Source organism: Patiria miniata, unplaced genomic scaffold, assembly GCF_015706575.1.
Source record: "Patiria miniata isolate m_02_andy unplaced genomic scaffold, ASM1570657v1 HiC_scaffold_17, whole genome shotgun sequence".
NCBI classification, from domain to species: domain Eukaryota; kingdom Metazoa; phylum Echinodermata; class Asteroidea; order Valvatida; family Asterinidae; genus Patiria; species Patiria miniata.
The window spans coordinates 15,134,656-15,144,195 of NW_024037055.1; positions in this window are offsets into that span (position 1 = coordinate 15,134,656).

Here is a 9,540-nt window from a genome sequence, read left to right on the forward strand (position 1 = left end):
CTGTCCAGCAATCGATTTAGAATGCGTTCTAGGGCCCTATATAAGGCATCTTTCCAGCAACTTTCAAGCAATTTCATTTTTTGGCCAAAATTGACAAAAATGCAAGGGGTTAGCCTTACATTTTTAGTCAAAATTGGCCAAAAATTGACTTTTCTCCAAACGAGCCAGGAATTCATCTGGAAGCAAGAGGAACTTCAATCAATACTCTAACATGCACAATTTTAAAGATTTGGGCAAAAATCATCAATTTTTGGAGAAAAAGAAGTTAATATTTTGAGCGGTTTTCCCTTACATTTTCGAGGGAATTTCCTCTTTAATAGCACATCTGTCCAGCAATCCATTTGGAATGCGTTCTATGGCCCTTAAGGCATATTTCTAGCAACTTTCAAGCAATTTCATTTTTTGGCCAAAATTGAAAAAAATGCAAGGGGTTAGCCTTACATTTTTAGTCAAAATTGGCCAAAAATTGACTTTTCTCCAAACGAGCCAGGAATTCATCTGGAAGCAAGAGGAACATCAATCAATACTCTAACATGCACAATTTTGAAGATTTGGGCAAAAATCATCCATTTTTGGAGAAAAAGAAGTTAATATTTTGAGCGATTTTACCTTAAATATTCGACGGAATTTCCTCTTTAATAGCACATCTGTCCAGCAATCCATTTGGAATGCGTTCTATGGCCCTTAAGGCATATTTCTAGCAACTTTCAAGCAATTTCATTTTTTGGCCAAAATTGAAAAAAAATGCAAGGGGTTAGCGTTACATTTTTAGTCAAAATTGGCCAAAAATTGACTTTTCTCCAAACGAGCCAGAAATTCACCTGGAAGCAAGAGGAACATCAATCAATACTCTAACATGCACAATTTTGAAGATCTGGGCAAAAATCATCCATTTTTGGAGAAAAAGAAGTTAATATTTTGAGCGGTTTTCCCTTACATTTTCGAGGGAATTTCCTCTTTAATAGCACATCTGTCCAGCAATCGATTTGGAATGCGTTCTATGGCCCTTAAGGCATATTTCTAGCAACTTTCAAGCAATTTCATTTGTTGGCCAAAATTGAAAAAAATGCAAGGGCTTAGCCTTACATTTTTAGTCAAAATTGGCCAAAAATTGACTTTTCTCCAAACAAGCCAGAAATTCACCTGGAAGCAAGAGGAACATCAATCAATACTCTAACATGCACAATTTTGAAGATCTGGGCAAAAATCATCCATTTTTGGAGAAAAAGAAGTTAATATTTTGAGCGGTTTTCCCTTACATTTTCGAGGGAATTTCCTCTTTAATAGCACATCTGTCCAGCAATCCATTTGGAATGCGTTCTATGGCCCTTAAGGCATATTTCTAGCAACTTTCAAGCAATTTCATTTTTTGGCCAAAATTGAAAAAAATGCAAGGGGTTAGCCTTACATTTTTAGTCAAAATTGGCCAAAAATTGACTTTTCTCCAAACGAGCCAGGAATTCATCTGGAAGCAAGAGGAACATCAATCAATACTCTAACATGCACAATTTTGAAGATTTGGGCAAAAATCATCCATTTTTGGAGAAAAAGAAGTTAATATTTTGAGCGATTTTACCTTAAATATTCGACGGAATTTCCTCTTTAATAGCACATCTGTCCAGCAATCCATATCGAATGCGTTCTATGGCCCTTAAGGCATATTTCTAGCAACTTTCAAGCAATTTCATTTTTTGGCCAAAATTGAAAAAAAATGCAAGGGGTTAGCGTTACATTTTTAGTCAAAATTGGCCAAAAATTGACTTTTCTCCAAACGAGCCAGAAATTCACCTGGAAGCAAGAGGAACATCAATCAATACTCTAACATGCACAATTTTGAAGATCTGGGCAAAAATCATCCATTTTTGGAGAAAAAGAAGTTAATATTTTGAGCGGTTTTCCCTTACATTTTCGAGGGAATTTCCTCTTTAATAGCACATCTGTCCAGCAATCCATTTGGAATGCGTTCTATGGCCCTTAAGGCATATTTCTAGCAACTTTCAAGCAATTTCATTTGTTGGCCAAAATTGAAAAAAATGCAAGGGGTTAGCCTTACATTTTTAGTCAAAATTGGCCAAAAATTGACTTTTCTCCAAACAAGCCAGAAATTCACCTGGAAGCAAGAGGAACATCAATCAATACTCTAACATGCACAATTTTGAAGATCTGGGCAAAAATCATCCATTTTTGGAGAAAAAGAAGTTAATATTTTGAGCGGTTTTCCCTTACATTTTCGAGGGAATTTCCTCTTTAATAGCACATCTGTCCAGCAATCCATTTGGAATGCGTTCTATGGCCCTTCAGGCATATTTCTAGCAACTTTCAAGCAATTTCATTTGTTGGCCAAAATTGAAAAAAATGCAGGGGGTTAGCCTTACATTTTTAGTCAAAATTGGCCAAAAATTGACTTTTCTCCAAACAAGCCAGAAATTCATCTGGAAGCAAGAGGAACATCAATCAATACTCTAACAGGCACAATTTTGAAGATTTGGTCATAAATCATCAATTTTTGTGTAAAAAGAAGTTAATATTTTGAGCAATTTTACCATAAATTTTCGACGGAATTTCCTCTTTAATAGCACATCTGTCCAGCAATCGATTTGGAATGTGTTTGAGGGCTCTTGAGGCATCTTTCTAGCAACTTTCAAGCAATTTCATTTTTTGGCCAAAATTGAAAAAAAATGCAAGAGGTTAGCCTTACATTTTTAGTCAAAATTGGCCAAAAATGGACTTTTCTCCAAACAAGCCAGAAATACATCTGGAAGCAAGAGGAACATCAATCAATACTCTAACATGCACAATTTTGAAGATTTGGTCATAAATCATCAATTTTTGTGTAAAAAGAAGTTAATATTTTGAGCAATTTTACCATAAATTTTCGACGGAATTTCTTCTTTAATAGCACATCTGTCCAGCAATCGATTTGGAATGCGTTCTATGGCCCTTAAGGCATCTTTCTAGCAACTTTCAAGCAATTTCATTTTTTGGCCAAAATTGAAAAAAATGCAAGGGGTTAGCCTTACATTTTAAGTCAAAATTGGCCAAAAATTGACTTTGCTCCAAACGAGCCAGGAATTCATCTGGAAGCAAGAGGAACATCAATCAATACTCTAACATGCACAATTTTGAAGATTTGGGCAAAAATCATCCATTTTTGGAGAAAAAGAAGTTAATATTTTGAGCGATTTTACCTTAAATATTCGACGGAATTTCCTCTTTAATAGCACATCGTCCAGCAATCCATTTGGAATGCGTTCTATGGCCCTTAAGGCATATTTCTAGCAACTTTCAAGCAATTTCATTTTTTGGCCAAAATTGAAAAAAAATGCAAGGGGTTAGCCTTACATTTTTAGTCAAAATTGGCCAACAATTGACTTTTCTCCAAACAAGCCAGAAATTCACCTGGAAGCAAGAGGAACATCAATCAATACTCTAACGTGCACAATTTTGAAGATCTGGGCAAAAATCATCAATTTTTGGAGAAAAAGAAGTTAATATTTTGAGCAATTTTACCATATATTTTCGAGGGAATTTCCTCTTTAATAGCACATCTGTCCAGCAATCCATTTGGAATGCGTTCTATGGCTCTTGCGGCATATTTCTAGCAACTTTCAAGCAATTTCATTTTTTGGCCAAAATTGAAAAAAAATGCAAGGGGTTAGCCTTACATTTTTAGTCAAAATTGGCCAAAAATTGACTTTTCTCCAAACGAGCCAGAAATTCACCTGGAAGCAAGAGGAACATCAATCAATACTCTTCTATGCACAATTTTGAAGATCTGGGCAAAAATCATCCATTTTTGGAGAAAAAGAAGTTAATATTTTGAGCGGTTTTCCCTTACATTTTCGAGGGAATTTCCTCTTTAATAGCACATCTGTCCAGCAATCCATTTGGAATGCGTTCTATGGCCCTTAAGGCATCTTTCTAGCAACTTTCAAGCAATTTCATTTTTTGGCCAAAATTGAAAAAAATGCAAGGGGTTAGCCTTACATTTTTAGTCAAAATTGGCCAAAAATTGACTTTTCTCTAAACAAGCCTGAAATTCATCTGGAAGCAAGAGGAACATCAATCAATACTCTAACAAGCACAATTTTGAAGATTTGGGCAAAAATCATCAATTTTTGGGTAAAGAGAAGTTAATATTTTGAGCGATTTTACCATAAATTTTCGAGGGAATTTCCTCTTTAATAGCACATCTGTCCAGCAATCCATTTGGAATGTGTTTGAGGGCTCTTGAGGCATCTTTCTAGCAACTTTCAAGCAATTTCATTTTTTGGCCAAAATTGAAAAAAAATGCAAGGGGTTAGCCTTACATTTTTAGTCAAAATTGGCCAAAAATGGACTTTTCTCCAAACAAGCCAGAAATTCATCTGGAAGCAAGAGGAACATCAATCAATACTCTAACATGCACAATTTTGAAGATCTGGGCAAAAATCATCCATTTTTGGAGAAAAAGAAGTTAATATTTTGAGCGATTTTACCTTAAATATTCGACGGAATTTCCTCTTTAATAGCACATCTGTCCAGCAATCGATTTGGAATGTGTTTGAGGGCTCTTGAGGCATCTTTCTAGCAACTTTCAAGCAATTTCATTTTTTGGCCAAAATTGAAAAAAATGCAAGGGGTTAGCCTTACATTTTAAGTCAAAATTGGCCAAAAATTGACTTTGCTCCAAACGAGCCAGGAATTCATCTGGAAGCAAGAGGAACATCAATCAATACTCTAACATGCACAATTTTGAAGATTTGGGCAAAAATCATCCATTTTTGGAGAAAAAGAAGTTAATATTTTGAGCGATTTTACCTTAAATATTCGACGGAATTTCCTCTTTAATAGCACATCTGTCCAGCAATCCATTTGGAATGCGTTCTATGGCCCTTAAGGCATATTTCTAGCAACTTTCAAGCAATTTCATTTTTTGGCCAAAATTGAAAAAAAATGCAAGGGGTTAGCCTTACATTTTTAGTCAAAATTGGCCAAAAATTGACTTTTCTCCAAACAAGCCAGAAATTCACCTGGAAGCAAGAGGAACATCAATCAATACTCTAACATGCACAATTTTGAAGATTTGGGCAAAAATCATCAATTTTTGGAGAAAAAGAAGTTAATATTTTGAGCAATTTTACCATATATTTTCGAGGGAATTTCCTCTTTAATAGCACATCTGTCCAGCAATCCATTTGGAATGCGTTCTATGGCTCTTGCGGCATATTTCTAGCAACTTTCAAGCAATTTCATTTTTGGGCCAAAATTGAAAAAAAATGCAAGGGGTTAGCCTTACATTTTTAGTCAAAATTGGCCAAAAATTGACTTTTCTCCAAACGAACCAGAAATTCACCTGGAAGCAAGAGGAACATCAATCAATACTCTAACATGCACAATTTTGAAGATCTGGGCAAAAATCATCCATTTTTGGAGAAAAAGAAGTTAATATTTTGAGCGGTTTTCCCTTACATTTTCGAGGGAATTTCCTCTTTAATAGCACATCTGTCCAGCAATCCATTTGGAATGCGTTCTATGGCCCTTAAGGCATCTTTCTAGCAACTTTCAAGCAATTTCATTTTTTGGCCAAAATTGAAAAAAATGCAAGGGGTTAGCCTTACATTTTTAGTCAAAATTGGCCAAAAATTGACTTTTCTCCAAACAAGCCAGAAATTCATCTGGAAGCAAGAGGAACATCAATCAATACTCTAACAAGCACAATTTTGAAGATTTGGGCAAAAATCATCAATTTTTGGGTAAAGAGAAGTTAATATTTTGAGCGATTTTACCATAAATTTTCGAGGGAATTTCCTCTTTAATAGCACATCTGTCCAGCAATCCATTTGGAATGTGTTTGAGGGCTCTTTAGGCATCTTTCTAGCAACTTTCAAGCAATTTCATTTTTTGGCCAAAATTGAAAAAAAATGCAAGGGGTTAGCCTTACATTTCAAGTCAAAATTGGCCAAAAATGGACTTTTCTCCAAACAAGCCAGAAATTCATCTGGAAGCAAGAGGAACATCAATCAATACTCTAACATGCACAATTTTGAAGATCTGGGCAAAAATCATCAATTTTTGGAGAAAAAGAAGTTAATATTTTGAGCAATTTTACCATAAATTTTCGACGGAATTTCCTCTTTAATAGCACATCTGTCCAGCAATCGATTTGGAATGTGTTTGAGGGCTCTTGAGGCATCTTTCTAGCAACTTTCAAGCAATTTCATTTTTTGGCCAAAATTGAAAAAAATGCAAGGGGTTAGCCTTACATTTCAAGTCAAAATTGGCCAAAAATTGACTTTTCTCCAAACAAGCCAGAAATTCACCTGGAAGCAAGAGGAACATCAATCAATACTCTAACATGCACAATTTTGAAGATTTGGGCAAAAATCATCCATTTTTGGAGAAAAAGAAGATAATATTTTGAGCAATTTTACCATAAATTTTCGAGGGAATTTCCTCTTTAATAGCACATCTGTCCAGCAATCCATTTGGAATGCGTTCTATGGCCCTTAAGGCATATTTCTAGCAACTTTCAAGCAATTTCATTTTTTGGCCAAAATTGAAAAAAAATGCAAGGGGTTAGCCTTACATTTTTAGTCAAAATTGGCCAAAAATTGACTTTTCTCCAAACAAGCCAGAAATTCATCTGGAAGCAAGAGGAACATCAATCAATACTCTAACATGCACAATTTTGAAGATTTGGGCAAAAATCATCCATTTTTGGAGAAAAAGAAGTTAATATTTTGAGCGATTTTACCTTAAATATTCGACGGAATTTCCTCTTTAATAGCACATCTGTCCAGCAATCCATTTGGAATGCGTTCTATGGCCCTTGAGGCATCTTTCTAGCAACTTTCAAGCAATTTCATTTTTTGGCCAAAATTGAAAAAAATGCAAGGGGCTAGCCTTACATTTTAAGTCAAAATTGGCCAAAAATTGACTTTTCTCCAAACGAGCCAGGAATTCACCTGGAAGCAAGAGGAACATCAATCAATACTCTAACATGCACAATTTTGAATATTTGGGCAAAAATCATCCATTTTTGGAGAAAAAGAAGTTAATATTTTGAGCGATTTTACCTTAAATATTCGACGGAATTTCCTCTTTAATAGCACATCTGTCCAGCAATCCATTTGGAATGCGTTCTATGGCCCTTAAGGCTTATTTCTAGCAACTTTCAAGCAATTTCATTTTTTGGCCAAAATTGAAAAAAATGCAAGGGGTTAGCCTTACAATTTTAGTCAAAATTGGCCAAAAAATGACTTTTCTTCAAACAAGCTAGAAATTCAACTGGAAGCAAGAGGAACATCAATCAATACTCTAACATGCACAATTTTGAAGATTTGGGCTAAAATCATCCATTTTTGGAGAAAAATATTTTATTTCTTGATCGATTTTACCTTTAATTTTCGACAGACTTTCCTCGTTAAAAGCACACCTGTCCAGCAATCGATTTGGAATGCGTTCTAGGAGGATGAAGGCATCTTTCTAGCAACTTTCAAGCAATTTCATTTTTTGGCCAATATTGAAAAAAATGCAAGGGGTTAGCCTTACATTTTTAGTCAAAATTGGCCAAAAATTTACTTTTCTCCAAACAAGCCAGAAATCATCTGGAAGCAAGAGGAACATCAGTTAATACTCTAACATGCATAATTTTGAAGATTTGGGCAAAAATCATCCATTTTTGGAGAAAAAGAGGTTAATATTTTGAGCGATTGTACCTTAAATTTTCGACGGAATTTCCTCTTTAATAGCACATCTGTCCAGCAATCGATTTGGAATGCGTTCTAGGGCCCTTGAAGCATCTTTCTAGCATCTTTCAAGCAAATTCATTTTTTGGCCAAAATTGAAAAAATTCAAGGGGTTAGCCTTACAATTTTAGTCAAAATTGGCCAAAAATTGACTTTTCTTCAAACAAGCCAGAAATTCAACTGGAAGCAAGAGGAACATCAATCAATACTCTAACAAGCACAATTTTGAAGATTTGGGCAAAAATCATCCATTTTTGGAGAAAAAGAGGTTAATTTTTTGATCGATTTTACCTTAAATTTTCAACGGAATTTCCTCGTTAAAAGCACACCTGTCCAGCAATCGATTTGGAATGCGTTCTAGGGCCCTTGAAGCATCTTTCTAGCAACTTTCAAGCAATTTCATATTTGGGCCAAAATTGAAAAAAATGCAAGGGGTTAGCCTTAAATTTTTTGTCAAAAGTGGCCAAAAATTGACTTTTCTTCAAACAAATTCATCAAGGAAAATATCAAGGGGTAATCTTACGCTGATAATTTATTCTATAGCTGAGGCCAAGAAAATATGATATAGTGACATACAGATGATCTGTGTAATAGAGTATACATGGAGGTATTGTAATAAGCAAACTTGAATCAACTAAAAGTGCATGCGGTATAAAATCGAATTACTTGATTTACAGTTCCTGAAAATAATCACCGTTGTTATCTTAACCAAAGATATAATTAGATGGACGAATCAATTAAGCCCCGCCCCCATGATTTGTCAACCAATCACAGCCTTGATAAATGTCCGACATGCGCACAGAAATAGTCGGACAAACGTGCAAGTGTGTGCCTGGAACTAGCAGTGTATAGCACTGGAGGCCAGTGTGTTACTGCAAGCATTAGCGGACGGGGCAGCCGGCCTAATAAAATTGTCAAAACTAATCAAGCTAATTTATGGAGGCCTATACAACCAAGTGAAGATGGCACAAGCTATATACAGCTATAAACGAGAGTCAGGTTGGCGCAGCGGTTCTATCCTCGCCTACCTCCGCTGTGTCCCGGGTTCGATTCCTGCTCAGGCCACATGACGTGGATTGGGTTTTCAGTCCCTACCTGATGCCTCAGGTTTTCCCGGCCAGGATGTTCTCCTAAGGTTTTCCCAAAAATGTTCTTCTAGGATTTTCCTCTGACCTCTTAAACTGTAACTTCATCTCATTGTCTTCTCTCTACAGGCTTGCAAGGGCTACAGTGCCTATGAGCTTTTGAAGAATCTCTGGTTTCATAACCAGAAAGAAATATTGATAATGATAATAATAAATCATACCCCTGAAACACATTTCGTTTTGTTTAGCTCTTACACTGGCATATCGCACCAAAACGGTTACGTGCAAAATTAAGGCATGAAGGAACCTATGTATCATTACAGATCCACAAAGAAAAACTTTGAAAATCACGTCTCAAACATCGAAACAGTAACTTTTAAATCGGAAGTGCTAACAACGAACTCCCCTTACGACACCAAAAATGTGCACACATTTTCTTTTTCCTCAAAATGTAAAGTACTGCCCGGGCTGAGAGAACAACATTAGTTGTTGTGCGTCCTACTTGGAGTTTGAGCAATGTTGTTGCTTGAAAAAAAAATACATAAAGCGCAAATGATCTGATTACCTTTAAAACCAAAACACGCAGGAAATCCTGCAATTTACAAACCATCCCTTTAAGCAACAACTTAAACATTTTTCAAACATATTTGGCAAATCAAAGACATTTAGTAAAAGTTTTTTAATGTTTCGCTTCAATTTAAATCATATCTTAAAAATATTAAACT